Below are 22,468 nucleotides of genomic sequence, written 5' to 3'. Positions count from 1 at the left end.
ATTATAATTATAGTTACCATGGTGCACAGTAGCTCTGGCTGATGGATTTCTGTCTAACTGAAACTTAATAGACTTTGACCAAAATCCAACTCTCTTTTTATCCCAGCCCTTGCTACTACCTTTTAAAAAATATTTATTTGTATTTAACCTTTTTTTAGATTCTATATATAGGTCAGATCCACAAAATATAAATAAATATAATTAAAAAAATCAAAACCAAAATCCAACCAAACAATTAAAAACAAAGAAAGGAAGAGAGGGAGGGAACTTTCCTACAACTGAGCAATCTTATGTGGCTATCTTTTCAAACAGTATGAAAATACTTCATTGATGGGATCATTGTGTGTTATGTTCACTGGAGCATTGTTCACAATAGCAGAAACATTGAAATAAGAATCTCCATTAACAGATGTACTGATTAAGAACATATGCTATACATATGTATGGTAATATACTTTTTGTCCTTAACAAGGTAAGAAATCATACAGTGTATGATAGCTTCAATGAACTTGGATGATATTATGTTAAAGAAATTATGACAGGCACAGATGAATATTTTCTGTTGCTTTATCATAACTTACTTATTTCCAACTAATTTATTCAACCTGCTGCTGAGACTCCTTCACAGATTCACTAGCAATAACACCTCAGCACCTTCAGTCAGATGGGATTAGCATATCATTTGCATTTTTACACTTTAAAGATGAACTAAGATGCTACAATAGATGGCTGCACAGAAACCGGTGTCAAAAGGAATAGAAGAAGAAAGAAAACATATTGCCATACTCCATGAGGAATCGGCAATGTCAATCCCTTAGGAAATTAAACAGAAGGCTAAAAGGAGATTTTCCTTCAAGCAACCATATTCTTAGTATACATTTGTTGCTAGCCTCTGAAAAATAGAATGTCTTAGAGAAGACAGCTGTGAAATCAGTGAGCTACAAGGAACAGTTCTTGGAGGAAAAAAAACCACTAATTTGAACTTATAGTAAGTAAGAATTTGATTTTAAAAGAAACTAAATATGAAATCACATCTCACATCATATAAACATGACTACATTCAATAGTATGCTTTGAAATATCCACGCATTATACATAGATTCCTTCTGAACTAATTTTTTTTTTTTACCAACTTTGAAAACATTAGATGAGGATGTATAAAATCAATCGTAACTTAAATTCATTTGTTTCAGATTCCCTGATCTGTTGACTAGGTAAGTATTATTATGGTCATTTTCCTTGATCCTTTTCATATTTAAGTAGATGTGCTGTTATTGTTACCTGTCAAAGAACTGTTTGATAGTGTCTCCATTGCAGTGTTACCTGTGTTTGATATATCCAGGCCTCTAGGGTCCAATTTCTTGAAACTCGTGGGGAAAGGTAGGAGCTGCAAAAGGAACTACCTGCTCACATTTTTTTCTCATTGTTGCAAGAGATTTTTTTCAAGAATGAATATGACAGTAATAAGAAGACAAGGACAAGCAGCTCCAACCTGTCAAATCGCCAGCATCTTTGCAGTTGCTTCCTGATATATGTCAATTCTTTTTGCCAAAGGGGAAAGGAGGGTAGAAGTAGGAGGAGGAGGAGATGACACATATGTGCTACAACTTATAAAAAATGGCAAAGATGTTATTATGTATTGTTGGCTTGTTTTTAATTGTAAGGACTGACATTTTTCCTATCTTACTGGCTCAAATAAGGAAGCACAGGCAACTCTTCTCTCCTACCCCAAGGGGCAAGCCCAATTATCAAGAGGTGCATAGTTTCCAGGCTCTGGACACTAGTTTCATAGAACCTGAAATTGTTCTCTTTTCTGTCTCCCAGTGAGACAGTCACTGTTACTGTCATTCTGCAAGATAAGAAGCTTGTGTTCCTGAGAGGTTTGGTCCTAGTGTAAAAGCTATGACTTTGAAGTGGTGTCACTTGGCTCTTAGATCTCATTTTACCTAGGTGACAAGTGTAAGCACTTTTCATTTGAACTGGGCCTTCTCTTTCCTTCATCCCAATCCAAATGCAATTGAGAGAAAGAAAAACCCTGCAGCATATAAGAGAGAAAGAAAATGTGTTGACAAAGTCTGCTTTTTTTCTTTTATATTGGACATATTACTAATTGTATCTTAATTTGTGAACAAAAGGCTACTTATTGCTAAAAGAAAGCTTATTGAGTGGGCACTTGACCAATCAGTAATGTTACTTAATAAGGAAACTGTTCTTCATAATTGAGAGAAAAACAGAAAGGGTTGGCAGTTTGCTTGCATTATTGTCCTCCTTTTATTTTACTTTTTGACAAGATATTGCTATATCTCAGCAGACCTGAAACCATTGATCCCCAGAAATTTAATTTCTGAATACCTGGGAGTAATGACAGGGGCTAATAAGGCTGACTCTATGCATGCTTTTGACTTAAAGAGATCCCATATGGCTTATTTTAAGCTAGCTTACCATGACTATATATTTAATGAAATGTTTTATTATACCAATGCGCAAAACTCCTATCTATTCAGAAATTGCCTTTTTTATTGAAATATAAATTGTTTTGGTAGTCATATTTTAATCTTTGTCACAAAAAAAAAACTTGACATAAATTACAAATGGAGGAAGGAGATTTTGGGCTCAAGGTCTCAGATGGTTTAGGTATAGCCCTTGGCTTCATAGATTCCAGTGAAATAATAGGCAGAACATCATTCCAGAAATTTCATGCATCATCCAATTCTTGTTTATTGGTAGGCAAGATATAAAGATTTTATCTGGTAAAGCCAGATAAAAAGATTTTGAAACCAGATGAAACTTCCAAAATCAGTCTCTCAATGGCGTGTTTGCTGTATAACGATTCTATCTTCTAAAATTTCTAGTATTTACAAAAGCAATATGAACTTCATCCATGAACAAAGTAGTCATCCCATGATACCATGGGAACCATCCATATTAAGCAAAAACATGGTTCTGGCCCCCAAAGGCTCATATATATCTCATTATGTAAGATCTTCAAGCAGCCTCAAAGTTGTATCAATCCCCACATTTTTTAAAAATCCAAGTGTACAATCTCTCTTAAGATCCAAAGCAAACTCCTAATTAGAAACCTTTGCAAAATAAGAAATATAAAACAAAATTATGCACTTCCAAGATACAATATTTTCTTTTCAAAAGAAAGGGAAAGAACAGCAGAGAAAGAGCAAAGCAAGCTTGACTGAAATCTGGCAGAGAAAACACAAAATTGGGCTGCTCCATTTCTGACATGTGGCACATGTGGTGTTTTGATGCAAACTACAACATGCTTGGGTGATACTGTTACTCTACAACATGGCCTTTTGAGCTGCCTTTTCTTGATAAATGTTTTATATTTCTAGAGTCTATAGCCTTCCAGGGTGTCACTACAGATTAGGTTTTTACCACAACAGCTTTACACATCACCATCATAAGGACTCTCTGCAAGCCACAGATTTTTTTAGCCTCTGAGGTTTTCCTTAGAAATATGAACAAAGGCATCCAAAAATATGTGTTTGTTGCATTACACGTGGCTTCAATTCTAGCATAATGTGGATTATTAACATACACAAGCTAGTCCGGTTCAGGGGTAATGGAGACTCCTTAAGCCATGGCTGGAGTAGCATATGAGAACCAAGAGAGTTCTTGAGCTTGCAGATAGCAATCTTACTGAGATTGTATACAGATATATGTTCCATTATCCTGAAGCAAAGCACTAATGTCTTCAGAAGCGATGCCTTTCTTAGTTCTAACCTCTAACATGCCTTTCTTTCCATTCTGCAGGTTTTCAGGTATTTGTTCTCTGCCTTATGATCCAGATTCTTTCTATAAATATAGCTTAAAGTAGTTAGCAGTAGCCATGTTACAGCCTCAATTTTGGACTGTCTTATAATTCTCTAAACAAATATTTATCCAATTGCCATCAATCTCAGTTTTCTTCAATTTCTCCCTCATGTGAATATAATGTAGACAATGTTGTTTACCCGAGGGTTATATTTGTTTGTTTCTTTTGTTGTATTTTGTTTTACTCTTTAAATAACATAGATGACTTGGCCATAGCTTCTTTTTCCTTTGTTGTGATTGAATACCCTAAAAATAAAAAATTAAGGAATAATGGGTTTTCTCTGGTTCAGAGTTCTAGGAGGGAGTTATCATGATGATAAAGTAAAGAAAGAAAAGATTGAAGCAGCTGGTCACATTACACACACAAACATGAACAGGGAGAAACGAGTGAATGTTCATTTTCTCCATATGTATACCCTAAGTCTTATTTACAATTAAGATAAGTCTTCCCATATTAGTTAAGTAAGCAAGGCAAATTACTACATGCAAAAGAAAAGCCCATCTTCCTGCTTACTCTAGATTCTGTTAAGCTTACATCTAATATTAATTATAGCCTTGGGTGTATTTCCTGATGTTGACTCATTTCCATCTGAAATCTCATGTTCATGGCCATTGTTCCTATATAATCTGAGCACCCACAATAACCATTAACTAAACTCTTCTTACATTACAGTTGGCTGTTTATAACTCACATCAAGAAACATTTCTTAATGTTTCCCACAAATAAGTTCCAGAGACTTAAAAGCCATATGGTTAAAATTGGACTCATCCATAACTCAACCTCTTTGGTACCAATATTATGTGTTATTTATTTCATAATTGTGATGAAAGAACTCACAAAAACAGTGTAAGAAAGAAAGGGATATTTTAGAGCATGATTTCCGTGGTTGAACCTGTGAGGAGCACACAATGTACAGATAGCCTCATTTATGGCAGCCAGAAAACAATGAGAATTCTTGCACTTGCTGGTCATCTCCTTTTATTTTTTTCTAGGCTCTTATTTTTTTCTTATTTTTCTATGAGAGGCTACTTCCCACCTTTGGAATGGATATTACCCACTTTAGTGACATCATAATAGATGCTCTCTAAGGTATGCCTTACTGATCTAGATATTTGTATATTCATTGAGATTGATAATGAAAACTGACCAAATATTGTTGTTGCTATTCTGTGTTTAACACATTTTGAAGAATCTTGTTTCTGTGTGACTTTATGTAAGCATACTCCTTGGGGTTTTTGTGTTTCTTACAACATATCTATAAAACAGAAGTATATTAGTCATACTTTCTAGTGATATGATAAAATATTTGGTAGAGACAAAACTACTTGGTAAGAGCTAAAGGTGTTGGATGGAGTTCAGACAACATTTTCAAAACTACTATTCAGGGTTCCTGGCTGTGTTTTCCTGGCACTATAGTGAGGCAGTATGTCAAGGTGGTATGGTAGCTAAGAAGGGACTTGGAACCAAACATAACTTTCAGGAGCATGCTCCATTCATGTTTACAAAAATGAGGTGTCATTTTCTTAGATGACCTTTTTAATTCAAGCTAGTATCACCAATTTGGGCATTATATATTCAACTCATGAACCCTTAAGTTACTTTTCATATTAGAAACCTAGAAGGTAGGGACATGATAATCTGAGATTTGTGTGATAGTCATATAAACACATTAACATTTTATGAATAATTTTATGACAGTAAAAGCAGTGATTATAATCTGTACCTTTTTAGTTTGCTTTCTTTTGTCAACAAAGCTAAATTAATTATTATGCAGTCTAATTGCTTAGTGCTGTGACTTTTTGATTTTTCCTATTCTATTGATACTACTTTCTCAGGTATAATTGATATTGAATAAGTATGGTTTTATGTGATTTCTAATTTTGATTTTAATATATTATCTAAGAGAGATAATGAAGAGGAAAAAAATAGCTTTTCAATCAAATCAGCAAATACTTCTGTTCCTTGCTACTTTCTACCTGTGTGATGCAGGATTTATCACTATCTCCTAGTTTTTTCACTTATTAAGTGGGAGCATATGAATTCAGGAATACCAATGTGTAAATTCAATGGGCATCCAGATAATTTACCCATCTGTGGTGGATTGAAAATGTTTGGTGGAGGGAGTGGCATAAGTAGGAAGTATGGTTTTGTAGTAGGTGTAGTCTTGTTGTAGTAGGTGTGGCCTTGGTGAAAGAAGTCTGTCACTGTAGTAAAACCTTCTTTCTAACCACATGAGAGCCAGGCCTTTATGAGATGAACATATAGAACTCTCGGATCCTCCATCGCCATGCCTGACTGAAAACCACCATAATCTTATTTTGATGATAATGGACTGAAATTCTGAACATTTAAGCCGTTCCCAATTAAATGTCCTCATAAGAGTTGCCTTGGTCATGGTGTTTGTTCACAGCATCAAAACCCTAAGACACTCTTCCTCTCTCTTTTTTCTCTACAAAGTCTGCATTTCTTCCAAGTTTTCAAATGTAATTACTAATTTTTAACTTTCTTATAGAGGTTTGATTGATCGAATAATTGAAAATAGTTGTAAATAAAATATGATATGAGAGTTGTGAAAAGCAGGTAATGTTGAAGAAGTAGAGTTGGTATTATATTCTCTTATGTGTTAACTAATCTTTAGTCTTCTGGGGACTGACAGGGTCCTTTTGGCAATGGACTGCTATAAGGGTTTAATTTGTATCCTTCAGGCAGAAACTTTGTCCATGCAAACAGTAAATCAGAGATGTGCTCCCAAGATAACTTAGAGAAAGGGTTTGATATTATACATGTTCTATCTTATTTATGGAGCAAATATGAGGCTTATAAGAAAACGGGTCCTTTATATTTACCTTGCCCAAATCAAGGGACCCTTTATATTTAAAGATTTATTCACTGATACCTACTGGCCAACAAATGCACATGAAATAACCACACAATTATTGTGATCCTGCTCCAGATGTCAAAGGAAACTCATGAGGATAATGTAAATGATGCCTTTCTAACTCAATGTTGATAACTACATGGCATGCACTATAAATGTGTAAATTCAAATTTTATCCCCTTATGAAGGTGTGCCCATACCTACCCCCCACTCCCACCTCCCCACCCTCAGATCCCCCCCCTCAGTGTTCAGCATTCATGGGATCAAAGATCTCCTCTCCCACCTATGCCCAACAAGGCCATCCTCCCCTACATATACAGCTGGAGTCATGGGTCCCTCCCTATGTGCTCCTAGGCTGGCTATTTACTTTGAGAGAAAATATTTGAGTGGATGGTTTTCAGCTGACATTCATCCTGAAGCCAAGAAAAAAGCCAGGTTCAGAACTAAGTGTTTTAGTTAGGATAGAGGACAAAAGTTCTGGTTAGTCAACAAAATGATGGACTGGGTATTAGGACTATCTTGTATCTCACTGGTACAAATTGGCATAATTATGCTCTAATTGTATTTTGAGAGAAAAGTTTTATTTTAATAGGAAGGGTGATATGTAAGAGGAGCTAAGGTGGGAGGAAGAGAAGGAGTAAGGAGAGGAGGAGAAGAAGGAAAGGAGAAGCTAGGTGATGAGAGAGAGAAAGAGAAAGAGAAGGGGGGACATGGGGGCAGATGTTCACATATCTCCACCAGTCAAAGATAGTTGATATATCTAGGTTGGGTATTGGGTTACACTTCTGATTGAGCATTACCAAACTTATAAAGCCTTTGGTTAACATTTTTAAAAAAATTATATAAAAGCAAAAAGGAAAACGGGGCATGGGATAGGGGTTTTCTAGGGAGGGGATATTGAGAAAAAGGATGGCATCTGAAATGTAAATAAAATATCCAATAAAAAATAAATAAAAAAATAAATGTGTAAATTTCCTACATTCTCTTTCAAATGCCTAGAAATATGGCTATATGGAGAGATAAAAAGAAGCTCCTCAATAAAGGGAACATGCTACTCTTATTATTCAAAAGTTTGAGAGACATTAAACAGGTACAACTCTTGAATGAGATCAGTTAATGTATGGCATTCTCTACCATATCATACACATCAGTCATCTAGACATCCTGTGGGTATAACCGAGAAAAGGTGCTGTTGTTGAGTCACATTCAGACTCAAAGCTTTTGAGGAGGAGGATGCTGTCCAGGATCTGGCATTCAATCATTCCTTAAAATTTTGTTAAACAAACTAGCTACTTGTGATACATATAAGAAATGTTGATTAGGGCTATGTGATTCCAGTTTCAGATGACTCAACACCCTCTTCAGAACTCTGCAGGCACCAAGCCTGCCAATGGTGTGCATGTATAAGATAAAAATAAATAAGTTAAAAATAAAGAATTGTAAATACAGGAGCCTTAGGGAGTACTATTTACTAGAAAAGTGAGAGTTATCAATAAAATACTTTTATTTTTAAAATTATTTTATTTTCTTGTTTTGAAACTTATGTGTATCTGTGTACCACTTGCATACCTGGTACTAAGGTACCCAAGTTAGGGCTTTGGAACTTTTCAAATAAAAGTTATGGATAGTGATCAACTATGATGTGTATACTAGGAATTGATTCTAAGTTTTCTGGAAAAGCAGTCAGTATTATAAACTACTTTCAAAGTAGGTAATTCCAAGTGAAGTTATTCTGATGGAGACAGTGCACAATCCCAATTTCCACTAACAACTCCTGAAAATGCTGTGGAAATCAGGCACTCTATGGGTGGAAAGGGCAGCAGTATGTCATTATATGAGTCATCCTCCCCTTGGTTTTACCATCCACAACCTAAAGAGAATAATGTGTCTTTATGGAGTGTTAGAGTAAAATGAAATAAGACATGAAAGTGAAGTGCCACTCAGACATTACTGAAGAGGTCAAAAGAAACATGATAGGATCTAGAAAACAACCACTTTCAGCCAAAGGACCCGTAATACCTTCCTATATTTTCTTCATTCTTGGACTATAAAGGCAATTTACAAAATCACTACATTCACTCTCTTCCCTTACTAGCAAGACAGGACTGATGATTACCTATTATCAATGACAGAGTCTCTTTCTCTTCCTTTATGTCTCTTGTTCTTTCCCTGTCCATTTTCTCCTTCTTTCTCCACATATATGGAATTATATAATTATACATATTTACACACACATATGAATTAATAAATATATAAATTTTCACCCCACAAATTATGACTCTCTCTATCTCTCTCTATATATATGTATATATATGCACTTGCAGTTACCAAATATATTTGTTTACAATATGAAATAAACACATATGCACATGTAACTAAATTTTAGAGTTCTTAGTATTTTAAGCATGTATGCCATTGCATACATACAATCATCAGTATGTAGCTAACCTTTATAACAATGGTAATATACCTCCTATTGTATGACATTATAATAATACCTATTAATAATGCATGTTCTTAAACGCTATGCTGATTCATATGCTATTGTTCCAATGTTCTGATCTCAGTTTCTGCTTAGAATACCGACAAGACTATGGAAAGATTCAGAATTTTATTATGGACTTTTCTGAGTATTATAATGGCACCTATTATCACCATGCTTTACTCTGCTTGGGAGTTTATTATATTTAATAGGAGGGGCACAGTTGCTTCCTCAGACCATGCCTTATTGATTGAAAAAAAAAAAAAACATTCAAAATTCCATCTTCTACAGCCAGGGGAAGGACGTAGCTTAGGTCAATGCCTATTACATAGGCAGAAAAACAAACAAACAAACAAAAAAACCCCAACTCTGTTGATTCAAATCAAAGCCCCATATGATACTCTTTGTGCTCTATATAGAAATTTTAAATGTACTTTAGATACACAGAAATAAAGTAAGAAAAGGTCAAAATTGAGGACTTCTATGTCTATATGTTAATGACATACACTTAATGTAAAGCCATTTTCAAAGCATTCTTGAGGATGAAAGAAAGGTAAACATCTGATTCAAGTCACATGGAGTCCATGGAATAGTGTGCTGTGCCTTATTGCAATGAGCTCTTTGACTACAATGTTCAAATACCCTGTTGCCTATAAATAATTCTCAGGTTAAATGATTTGGATATTATTAGTCATGTAAAATTTCAAAAAAAAAAAAAAAAAAAGATACTTTACCTGTTCACAATATACAAGAAACTTTGAAAATAAACTACAAACATTTCTTATTTTAAGGTGTTGAATTATGTCCATATTAAATGCAAAGGTACTTGAGGACCTATATAGTAAGACACAAAAAGCATAACTGGTTATTAAAATTTCAAGACTTTTAAAACAATTCTCTCTCAGGAAACAAGTTCAGTGTAAATTTGTATAAATTTGTGTGGATGTAGCTCTTTTTAAAATTAGATTACTTAAAGTTGGGTTATAATTAAAATGATATACCACAAAAACTACTCCCAAAATGCTTAAATTGAATGACTTTTCTCTGTAGTTGACTTTAAATACAGGAGAATGAGTATATATTAGAAATTGGATAATAAAATAAATCAGTACTCTGTGTGTGTGTGTGTGTATTTGTGTGTGTGTGTGTGTGTGTGAGAGAGAGAGAGATAGAGAGAGAGAGAGAGAGAGAGAGAGAGAGAGAGAGAGAGAGAGAGAGAGATGTGTTAAACAGAAATGTATTCTTTGTTATAATGGAATCACATATTGTCAGGAGCCATCATAGGAGAAGCTAAAAAACTAAAAACTAGCAGGTCATCTTCCTGAGATCAGTCTTCCTTGGATTAATATCTGTGACTGATGTCCTCCAGTAGACAAGACCAAGGAGAAATCTATTTTAGGAATGATTCCTGCTATTTATATGCTTTTCTTGTTACTATTAAATATATATAACAAGCACTAAGGATTAGTTCACCTTTATGAGCATATCTTTGCAGAACAACAAAGATATACTTTCTTGTAGTGGTGCTATATAGATAAATAGATGACTTCTTAATTCTTCATGATGATACTATAAGAATTTCTAAAATAATATTAGTAATTAATAAGTTTTTTAATGGGGTTATTACTAGGTTTTCTCTGATAATCAAAACTACATTGAGAACTCTGTCAGTGTTCAAGTGTCATGAGTTAATTGCTTCTGAGAGAGCAAGTAGGCATCTACTACTCTGAGCACATACCAAGAGGTTGTAAAAGCATTAACCAAAGGTTATAAAAAGGAAAAGGGAACTAATGATTTACTACATGTGCTAGTACAGAAGATAAATATTGACTGGGTTTATTCATACTAAGTTTTACTAATTATTTAGTCACAGAAGTTATGATTTTTAACTCTCCATAAACCTTTAGAGCTGTGACCGATGATGAATGTTTTGCCTGATAATTACTCCCAATGTATATACATATAAACATTCTCTGGCTTTTTCGCCAAGATGGCGCCGAAAGCGAAGAAGGAAGCTCCTGCCCACCCCAAAGCCGAAGCCAAGGCAAAGGCCTTGAAAGCTAAGAAGGCAGTGCTGAAAGGAGTCCACAGCCACAAAAAGAAGAAGATCCGAACGTCACCCACCTTCCGGCGTCCCAAGACACTGCGGCTCCGGAGGCAGCCAAAATATCCTCCGAAAAGTGCGCCCAGGAGAAACAAGCTTGACCACTATGCCATCATCAAATTCCCACTGACCACTGAGTCAGCCATGAAGAAAATAGAGGACAACAACACGCTTGTGTTCATCGTGGATGTCAAGGCCAACAAGCACCAGATCAAACAGGCCGTGAAGAAACTCTATGACATTGATGTGGCCAAAGTCAATACCCTGATAAGGCCTGATGGAGAGAAGAAGGCGTATGTTCGCTTGGCTCCCGATTATGATGCTCTGGATGTTGCCAACAAGATTGGGATCATCTAAACTGAGTCCAGATGACTAATTCTAAATATACACTTTTTTTCACCATAAAAAAAAAATAAATAAACATTCTCTGTTTAAAGTTCTTATTCGATTTATGATTTGAAATTATGTGTAAACATGTGGTGAACTTTTTACCATGTGATCGTGTGTTCTGAAAGATGTGTAAGGGCTGAGGACAAAGAGAAGAGGGCATTCCTTATCCCCTTTTTCCTTAGCCTTGATCCCCTTAACTGCTTATTCTACCTTTTTCTTACAATCCTTACTCCACTTTTTCTCTAAGGCTCTTTACCCATTTTTCTTTTCATAGGAAACAGTTTAGAACATAGAAATAAAGGCTGGGAAGGGGGATAACATTTGAAATGTAAATAAATAAAATAACCAATAAAAATGAAAAAAAAAAAAACCAGCATTGTTGGGAGCCGACTTTTAGCAGAAAGCTGACTTTTAGCAGAAAGCAGCTATCAGCTTTGCAGCCATCTTGAGCCATATACCCTGACATGAGACTTGGATTACAATAGCCTACAACAGCTGAGCACACTCTGATAACATCTTGGTTTAGATACCCAGGATCTTTCCTTGGGTGTGTGAGATTAAAGGTGTGTGACTTAAGAGTGTGACTTAGAGATCAGATTTAGAGACAAGACCTAAGGGCATGATTAAAGTGTGACTTAGAGGCAAGGCTTAGAAGTGAGACATATAAAAGGCGAGAGGCAGACAGGAGAGTAGAGAACAATTTGAAGTAACAGAGATTCAGACAGTAGGAGTAGGAGTAGACATTAGACACTAGACATTAGACATTAGAACAAGAGGAGTACAACTAGGAACTAGGAACTAGGAACTCAAGACTTGGGACTTGGACTAGGAAGAGAGACTGAAGAATAAACAGGATTGAAGTACACTCTGTCTGGTCTCCATTCTTTGAGTCCGTCCCTACTCTCTCTCTTGCTGAATCCTGACCAGCAGACCGGAGCGGGAGCTTGGGCCAGGAAACAGTGGCCGCCAAACATGGAGTGGAGAGGGCCGCAGCATTTTTGGCAGCCCAAAGTGGGGCAGCTCAGGCTTCAACATTTTTAGGCTTTTTAGAACACATTTTTATTTTTATTCGTGTCTGTGTGTGAATGTCACATAAAGTGTGTACTGGAAGAGGCCAGAGGAAGGTACTGCATTCATTGGAGTTGGTATTAAAGTAGTTGATAGCCATCTGACGTGGGTGTTGAGAACTGAATTATTGTCATCTGGTAGTGTAGCAAGTGTTCCTACCTGCTAAGTGACCTCTCCAGCTTCCATGCTTTCTTCTTCTTTTTCTGTATCCTAATAATCTAATTATTGTTGCCCGCATGCCTATGGGTATGAAACCAGCCATTCAAGTACAGACTACCTAGCAGAGGCCACATTTCTAAACAAAAATGACTCTATTTTCCGTATAAGCAATCAACTGGCAGTAGCATATAAGATAGTGATGGGCGTCTGGAGCCTCTTCCATATACATATTTGTGACTTGATTAGCTTGATCTTCCTTTGGTTCTTTGGTCCTTTGACCTGACCTTGCTGTTTATTATTAGCATATCTATCCTTCATGCCAGCATTTTTTCTCCAAACAAGAAATATTGCTGGAATATGTTTATGTTGTGAGATCTTTTATACATCATCACATCCCTTCATACAATTCTACATTTGTATACTGATCAATACACTGTAGATTTATTTTATTGTTTTCATCTACTAGTCTCTAGCAGGTAAATTCCCATGCAGCAAAGACTTTCTAAGACTTGTAATGTATTTTAGATGTTCATTAAGTATTGTGTAAAGAAAAAAGTATACAAATGTGACACTGTTATTAAGGTATGGAAACAGATTAAATTGCCCATCTAATCTAGCAATGACTAGATTAGACTTTTTTAAAAACAGCTACATAGAAAGCATTGGATCCAGGCATAATGAGTTTGACTCAAGTTACTTAAAGGATCTTTGGAAGAATTAGTGATTTAGTGCTACAAGAAATTAATCTAATTTACTGGCTTAAAATAACCCACATTTACTCTCTCAAGCTTAAAACAATGTGGTAGCAGTTTCATGTTGTCTTCAAGACATTAGAAGTTACCACCTTATTCATGCTCTGGGACAGATGATCTTAGAATTGTTAGTCTATTGCAGCATCCTTTTGTTGGAGGTAGCTTGCCCTTGGCCTTCTTCCTGTTGGCACACTTCCATATCCTTTTGGTTATATGGACAAAAATTTGTGGTCTAAGACACACGCTAGATCCAAGATGCCATTTTGGGATGCTTCCATTTTATCTGAAAATAAATTATCTCAAAATGAGGTTTCATTCAAGAGGAGTCTGGGCGTCAGACAAAGGTTTTTTGGTGGCATAATTTCCTACAGGAGATGAATCCTATTTCCTCTGTAAGGAAATTGGCTCATGGTAATTCTTGTTTCCTAAGGGACTGAGTATTTGTGTTTTTAAAAATTCCTTTCAATGCTTCCTTGATCATAGAAATCTTCTGAATGACTTTAAAACAAGCAAAATATACTTATGAATTAATTAGTATACACACTCTGAGCTCAGACACTTTGTCAGCTGGAAATTAAAAAAATTAATGATTGTGAGCCACTTTCTTTTTCTGGGTCAATATTTCAGTTGTAGAAAGCCAGAGCTGTCCTCATGAGGCTTCACCTACATCACTTAGCATGCAATGACTCCTAAATGCTGTATTTTTCTAGCTTATGTTTGTTTCATTCCCCCGCCTTACACTGAATGTCTTCTCTCCATTTTAGTTTCTTGTCTAAATCTTTTTAAATAAAAAAATTGAGACAATTGTTACAAAATCCCCATAGTCTCTTAGTAAGAAAGGTAACTTGGAAATATTAAGCCTAAATAAAATGATATATTTGCTGAGAAAAAAAAAAACAAAAAACAAAAAAACAAAACAAAACAAAACAAAAAAAAAACGAAGCAAAGCAAAGAAAGTCACATGGAACATAACCCACCTATAGGATTCCCAAGGGTCATTTTAGGGCAGACTAAATGAAAGTTTATAACCCAGTGCTGAAAGATTCTTACAACGTTTGCTCAGTGAACCTCTAAAACTTATTATTTCCTGCTTGCAAGAAGAAAATAATGTGTACTTTACACAATCATCGATGTCAATACATGTACCTTCTTTTTTTGATTATTTATTTATTTATTTGTTTATTTATTTATTTATTTATTTTGGTTTTTTGAGACAGGGTTTCTCTGTGTAGCCCTGGCTGTCCTGGAACTCACTCTGTAGACCAGGCTGGCCTCGAACTCACAAATCCGCCTGCCTCTGCCTCTCAAGTGCTGGTATTAAAGGCGTGCTCCACCACCGCCTGGCTACATGTACCTTCTTTAGAGGACATTTTTTATGTGAAAACTAATAAAATTATTCGAAAGCACTTCTCTAAGTACCGCCTTCTATCTGGAATTTAGCAGGCCACCTTGCATAGGCTATCACTACTTCAAAATGGCGCATGCAAATCTCTTTACGATGCAGGATGCATATATAGCAATAACAACAAGGGAGAAACGTAAAAAGAAAAAAATCTTGAAACTTTTAGTTGGGGGTAACTTTAAAAGAGGCTCAGACAAAATAAATGACTCATATACGTTCATATTCCTGCAGCATGTCCCTTGCTTGGTGGAACATTAGCATTCCATTTTACTTCAGAACTCAGCTAGAATTCAGCAGTAAGTTTCAGCCTCAGTATTTTGAAGGTGACCTTCACAGGCTACAGGACAAATAGGAAAGCAAGGAAGCTGTAAATACACTTTATGAAAAAAGATGAAGGCAGAGAGCATGTTTAGCCTGAAGACAATAGTAAGGATAAAAGCAGCTGCTGTATTTGTTTTTAACTGAATGATCATCGTGTGGATAATCATAAAATAAAAGCTAACCGAGTAAAACAGGCAATCAGACTGGGACAAGTGAGATCCAATGAGCAAGATCAGCACTGCACATAAGCAATGCCTTCCAAGTGTCAGCACTGTTGAGCAGTGAAATGAGCTACTTTGTCAGACACTGAGCTTTGTAATGACGAGAGCTGCTGATCATCGGATTGCTTGGCACAGAACTAGAAGCCTTCTTCCACTCTTGCAATCAATCCCCTGGGTAATCCTATGAGGCAGAGGTTATTATCTCCATTTCCTGGAAGAGGAAATATAAGCCATTCGCTCATGGCCACACAAGTAGAAACGCTAAACTTATTATTTTAACTGCATTCACAGACTTGGCCTTCCATGAAACACTGAGCTGAGCACAACAGTGAGGAATCTTTTAAAGGGCTATGATGTATCCAGAGGATGCATCTGACTTTTAAATGGGATACAAGAAAAATGCTTGCAAGCATTCTGCTAGGAAATGCAGCTAAAAGTAATACATGTGTAAGGATGAAATTTTGGAGAGTGTATAATCATAGCTCTCATGTGGAAATAAATGAGCTTGTGTCAAAAGACTTTATTTGCCTCATTAATTAATTCTGGTATCAGGAAAATATAGCTCCCTAGCACATAAACACCCACCAAACACTCCCAAATAATAAAATGAATTGACAGATAGAGGTAAACATGTTGTGCTCTGATGAGGAGAAACACAATCAATGCACCTTGTGAGATGTAAATTTCTACATTTCTTATGTATGGGAAATGATCCTTTTATAATAGTTTGACTACCAATTAGCTCCAATATTCGATGTCTGAAAATATCCTCAAGACAAAGAGAAAGACTTACACTTCTTCAAAACAGCAATGGGAAATGGAGACACCTCAAAAAACATCTGGATTTTTTTTTTTTTTTGAGGACACCAATTTTGACCCATTTCAATATTTTTCATTTGGTTCCAGGGCCTTTTGCTTCTCTAGCACACTTGTCTAGTATACTTGCAGCCCTGCAGTCAGTCTTCAGTGTGACACAACAAATGAATAAAAAAATGAATAATAAGCCTCACTGTTTCCTTCCTTCATATATACGTGTGTGTGTGTGTGTGTGTGTGTGTGTGTGTGTGTGTGTGCAACATTTTTACAAATCTGCATGCATTGGGTTTAGCAGCACAGTGATAAGAGCCAAGCTCTGTTCAATGAACAATGATGGCAGGCTTAGGTAAACCAGCTATACAATTCCACGGATATTTACTTATTTCAGTGAAACCAATAGAACTGAAATTGAAGGCATTTTAACACCTTTGGCATTAGAGATTTGATAGTCCATAGTGATCATAGTTATTGGTAGTTTTCAGTGTAAATGATTTCTCTGCAGATCTACAGATATGATCTTTCTTACCTCTCAGAATAATACAACAGATAAGCATCAATAACAACTGCATCATTTCTCCCCATTACATTAATTGGCATTTAGAACTCATGTTGTTGGTCTCAGTATTATTTATATTAGTCTTAATCACTGGTGATATTAAGCTCTATTTAAGTTCCACTTTATTGGTGAACAAATTGAGGCTAACTGTTCAATTAATTTTTCAAGGCCTGCCAAATTATTAATTTTCTCTATATACAGTGCCTTTGATGGCAATTATTTTACCTGAAAAGCTAAACTAAGCTGTAACTGGAAATAATATCAATATATTTTCAACCAAATTCTTGAGAGAAGAAATTAATTTCTATATGATAGCCTGGTACAGAAAAAATACCAAACAAATTAAATCTTCAAATTTCTATAGTTCTAAAGTAACCAATTACATATTTGCTCAAAGCAGCAATTTAATATTATTCACTAACTAAACATAAAAGTGCCATTGAAGAAACCTCATCGAAAGACTTATTTATGAAGAGACAGAAATGGAAGAATCTGACTCATTTATCTTATACAGTAATTGCAAAGCAACTGCCAGACCCTGGCTCTTTTACTCATTATACCCATGATTTCCTCCAGTTAATTACCACAGCTTAGGAGAGAACAGTGAAAATATAAAGAAGGGAGGAAGATAGCAGAGGGAGTCCAAACTTATTAATCTAAATAAATGATCCCATATATTTGATAAACAATTATCAGTATTTTATTGACTAAGTAGGACTGTAGAATACATCATGTTAGATAAATTTTTTTAAACAAGTTACCAGTATTTTAAAAAATACCTTTAGTGTTTTCAATATTCTTCTTTAAACTTGATTATAAATGCTTATTTGGTCTTAAGTATCAGAGTTCACAGGAGATAATTCAACTCAGCTCGTGTCTCATTGAGAATACCAAATTTGTAGAGACTGCATTGCAAATTATCTTTGTTTATCCATGAAAGTGGAAAGTAATAGTGGCATGAATAATCCTACATTCTGGATACTGACAAATTCTTTAGCGTTGGCTTTGGTATATATTATACATTAGAGCAATACTCATTTCCTAATTAATTTTGGTAGCCTAAGGTAAAATGGCAAACAGTATTTAATAAGGAGATGATGTAGCAAAGTGTTGGTGCTTCAGAGAGGACACTGATCTGACTTGCATACTCTGCTTGGAATAACTATATAATGTCAATTCCAAACAAGATGCGATGAGGAAATTTGTAGTATAGGAAGGAATGTTTAATGTGTGAAACATTTAATGGAACCAAATTGCCTTCAATTTCTCTCTGCTTGTAGCATTTGTGCTCACAAAGTCTTTGTTGGCTTTGACTTTGTTTACTTTCTTCTTTTTTCATTTTTTATTGTTTATTTTATTTATTTACATTTGAAATGTTATCCCCCTTCTCAGTATTTCATCTACAAGTCCCTTATCCTCTCCTCCCTATCCCATGCCTCTATGAGGGTGCTCCGCAACCTGTGAACCCACTCCTGCCTCAGCAGCCTAGTGTTCCCCTATCCTGAGTCATCAAGCCTTCACAGGACCAAGGGGCTCCCTTCCATCTTATGCCAGCCCTCTGCTACATATCCAGCTGGAGCCATGGGTAGACCCCCCAAGTGCTCTTTGGCTGGTGGTTTAGTCCCTGGGAGCTCTGGGGGGTCTGGTTGGTTGATACAGTTGTTCTTCCTATATTTTACTTTTAATATGTTTAGTGTTTTAAAAAATATTTTAATGTTATTTGGGTATTTCATCCATGAATATTTGATCACACTAATTACCATTTCTTTTTTTGAAATTTCTCCTTGATTTTCTGGTCATTTCTCTTCCTACTTCATGTTTCTGGTTGTTATTTTTTTGTTGTTGTTTTTGTTTGTTTTGTTTTGTTATTTTTGCTGTTGTTGTTGTTAAACTCAGAGTCTACTTTATGTTGCCTATATGAACAAGTAGGTCAATCCATGTTAACATAGTTAGCATCTCAAAGACTACCAGTACCATTTCAAGGACCACCATGTCCCAAAGAAAATAGTTTTCAATACTTGTTTAGCATTTTCTAGATGCCAATAATCCCTCAGATAGGGATGGAACTATGTGAGCATTTCCATGGTTTATTATGGGATTTTGTCTGGCTTTAGCTAGTGCATGTCTTGTGCAAGCAGTCTCAGCAGAGATGAGGAGATGAGATTTTGATATTGTTGTCATGTTTAGCAAATATTTTCTCATTGCAGATAACTACTCACTATAGCTCTTACAAGGTATATATATATATATATATATATATATATATATATATATATATATTCTCCTAACTTATCCTATTAGTGCTCAAGCATGGAAGACTAAATTATGGCCATTATCTGGAAATAAAAGGGTGGTAATTGTATAATTATATGATAGTAAGCATAAGCATGTGTCAGTGTAACCATTGTGAAGAAGTTAAATTCAAGTAAATTAATAAATCTAGTAATAATCATTTCTTTTCAAATGGGCATAGATATTATCACTTTTCAAAGCATGAGTGTGGCAAAGTGAAGCTTTATTGAAATCTGGCTGAAAAAGACGAAGATGAAGGGAAAGACATTCTTGTGAAGAACGTAAATGGAAACGTTTTTTATAATTAAGATCAGTGAATTAATGAAGCCTTAATTCTGATAGGAGGTATTGAAAATATGTGATCATGTAGTAGTAAGAAGTTCCGTTTTCTGGATTGTCTTTAAAAAATATATATTTTCAAATCTATATTGTAGTTACAGTTTGAATATTACATATTGTAATCCATATTATAGTCATAGCCAGGTATTTAGTAGAAAGAGCCTTGGACTTCATTAGCCATACCCAGGAAAAAAAATTCTAAGTGGTATCAGAACTCTTGCATTCTGCTGTATAATTGTGTGCCAATTTGACACAAGCCCAAGTCATCTGAGAGGAGGAAAACTTAGTGAAGAAAATCTAATGAATGGGACTTGAGAATATCATCCTGAGTGAGATATCCCAGAGCCAGACAGACAAGTATGGTATGTACTCACTTATAAGAGGATAATAGCCATAAAATGCAAGACAACCATGTTACAATCTATAGACCCAAAGCAACTGGGTAATAAGGAGGTCCCAGGACAGGCTGCATGAATCTCACATAGAAGGGGAAACTAAATAATCATTGAAGGTAGATGGAGAAAGGGAAGGAGAGGAAGTAAGGACTTGAGCAGGGATGGCTATCATATATGGAGGGGGCAGGAAAGGACTGGGAGCTAGAATGGAATTTGGCTGGCAGAGGACCCCTAGCTGGAAACCTGGGATGGGGGAGAATATGGAAATCTATGGGGTGAACCTAGCTGGATTGTTTGAAGAGGAGAATATAGAGATTGCAATGACCATCTTTTGTAGTCAGGCAGGATTTCCAGAAGAGGGAGGGAGACATAAATCCACCCACAAAACCTTCAACCCAAAATTTGTCTTGCATACAAGATATGCAAGGATCAACGATGGAACAGAGACTGAGAGCAGTCAACCCATGACTACCCCAACTTTAGACCCATCACATGTGAAAGAGCCAATCACTGACACTATTAATAATACTCTGCTATGCTTACAGGCAGGATCCTAGCATAATTGTCTCCTGAGAGGCTTCATTCAGCTGTGGATGGAGGCAGATGCAAATACCCACAGCCAAACATTGGCCCGGGGAGTCTTGTGAAAAAGTGCATGATGAAAGTGAGCTAGTGGGAAGGACCAGAGACTTGCTTAGAAGACCCCAAGAGTCAACTAATTCGTGATCATGGGGGCTCACAGAGTCTGGGCCATCAACCAATGACCATGTAGGAGTTGGATTTAGACCCCTCCCCACGCACACACTTATTTGTAGCAAATGTAAAACTTAGTCTTTATGTACGTTTCCTAACAGGTGGATCAAGGCCTGTCTCAGTCTCTGTTCCCTGCCATTAAATCCCTGTCTTCCTATCTAGACTACCTGGTTGGGCCTCAGTAAGAGAGGAACTGACTAGTACTGCTGGGACTAAATGCCCCAGGTTGGAGTAATACACAAGGGGAGCTCCCCGAAGGGGAGGGTCCAATGGAGGAGGGACATGTAAAGGTAGGACCAGTAAGAGATGAGAGAGGCATGCTATAATCAACATGTAAAGTAAATTTAAAAAAAAAATCATGTAATACTGGAAATATCAACACATTGCTGAAAATAAAAATGTTTGATATGTTTTCTTGAAAATAAAAAGAAAGGAAATGCCTCCATAAGATTGGTATGTAGCCAAGCTTGTAGGACATTTTTTAAATTAGTGATTGATGGGGAAGGACCTAAAACCATTGCAGGTGATGCCGTCCTTGGTCTGTTGGTCCTGGGTTCTGTAAGAAAGCAGGATGCATGAGTCAGAGGAAACAAGCCAGTAAGCAATACCCGACTATGTCCTCTACCTCCAGACTCCTGCCCTGCCTTAGTTCATATGCTGACTTCTTTCAGTGATGAACAGTAATAGTAAGCAAAACAACCAATTTTTCTCTCCAAGTTGTTTTGTATATGGTATTTCATCACAGTAGTGATAAACCTAACTAGGACATTCACCAACTAGACCCTGCCTAGCATTGGCTAACAACAGATAATTTTAAAATAGATCCTAGAGGTAGAAATAATTTTTCTTGTCAGAGGTAACATGAAAAGAATATGTTTCAGACATTTGTGGCAGATGTCAGCTCACAGGGCTCTCTTATGCAGCTCTCTTGCTAACAAATGCATTCTCTAAAGTTATATGTATATTTAGATATCTCAAGTTGTTGGAGTCCCAGAAGTAGAACTAAAAGAGAAGACACTGCACACAAGCATGTTCTTTCTCCTTTAGACAAAGCATAATAAAAGGTGGGCTTTAGAATAATGAAAAGACATCCAACACTGCATGTAGCCATGTTTCCTGGCATGACCCTCTGAAACTTGAAGCAAGCCCCCAGTTATTTATTTATATTTTAATAAGAGATGCCATGCTGCTGTCTTTTCATGCTGCAATTGAACATTGACAAAGACAGCTATCAAAATCAACAATTCATTTGGAAAAAAATAGCCTTTCACTAGCTTCTGACCTACCTTTGTAATTCATGCTTTAACTATAAGTTAAGAAGGCTCTAATAATCTTAAGGCTTGCTCAGGATGTGTTTTTATATACCCCAGGGCCATCTGTGAAAGCAAGGCAACAATAATGGATTGAGACCTTCCACATCAAAATTTAATCAAGGAGCCCCACAGACTTACCTAACTGTGGGGGCATTTTTTTTTTTAATGAGGTTCATTCTTCCTCATAAATGACTTTAACTTATGTCAAGTTGACAAAAACTAACTAGGAAATAGTTATTACTCTCAGAATTTGGGGTCATGGTTTAAGAACTATATCTCCAATGAAATTGTTACTTGACAATAGGCTAAAATAGGATATGGCACAATTCAATGTGACTGAATTATAACCCCAACATTATTACATTTATAAGCAATATGATTAGTTTTTAAAAGGAGAA

The 22,468-nt window shown here is 36.0% G+C and overlaps 1 long non-coding RNA gene and 1 pseudogene across 1 annotated transcript in view; one reads left to right on the top strand and one right to left on the bottom strand.

The window, feature by feature from the left end:
* The window catches only part of LOC143442427 (uncharacterized), a 587,780-nt gene that overhangs the window by 125,070 nt on the left and 440,242 nt on the right, over positions 1 to 22,468 (bottom strand). The gene's annotated exons all lie outside the window — the stretch shown is intronic.
* Positions 11,165 to 11,683, top strand: LOC117708883 (large ribosomal subunit protein uL23 pseudogene; annotated as a pseudogene).

Source organism: Arvicanthis niloticus, chromosome 5 (assembly GCF_011762505.2).
Source record: "Arvicanthis niloticus isolate mArvNil1 chromosome 5, mArvNil1.pat.X, whole genome shotgun sequence".
Classification (NCBI taxonomy): domain Eukaryota; kingdom Metazoa; phylum Chordata; class Mammalia; order Rodentia; family Muridae; genus Arvicanthis; species Arvicanthis niloticus.
This window is presented reverse-complemented; position numbering and strand designations above follow the sequence as displayed.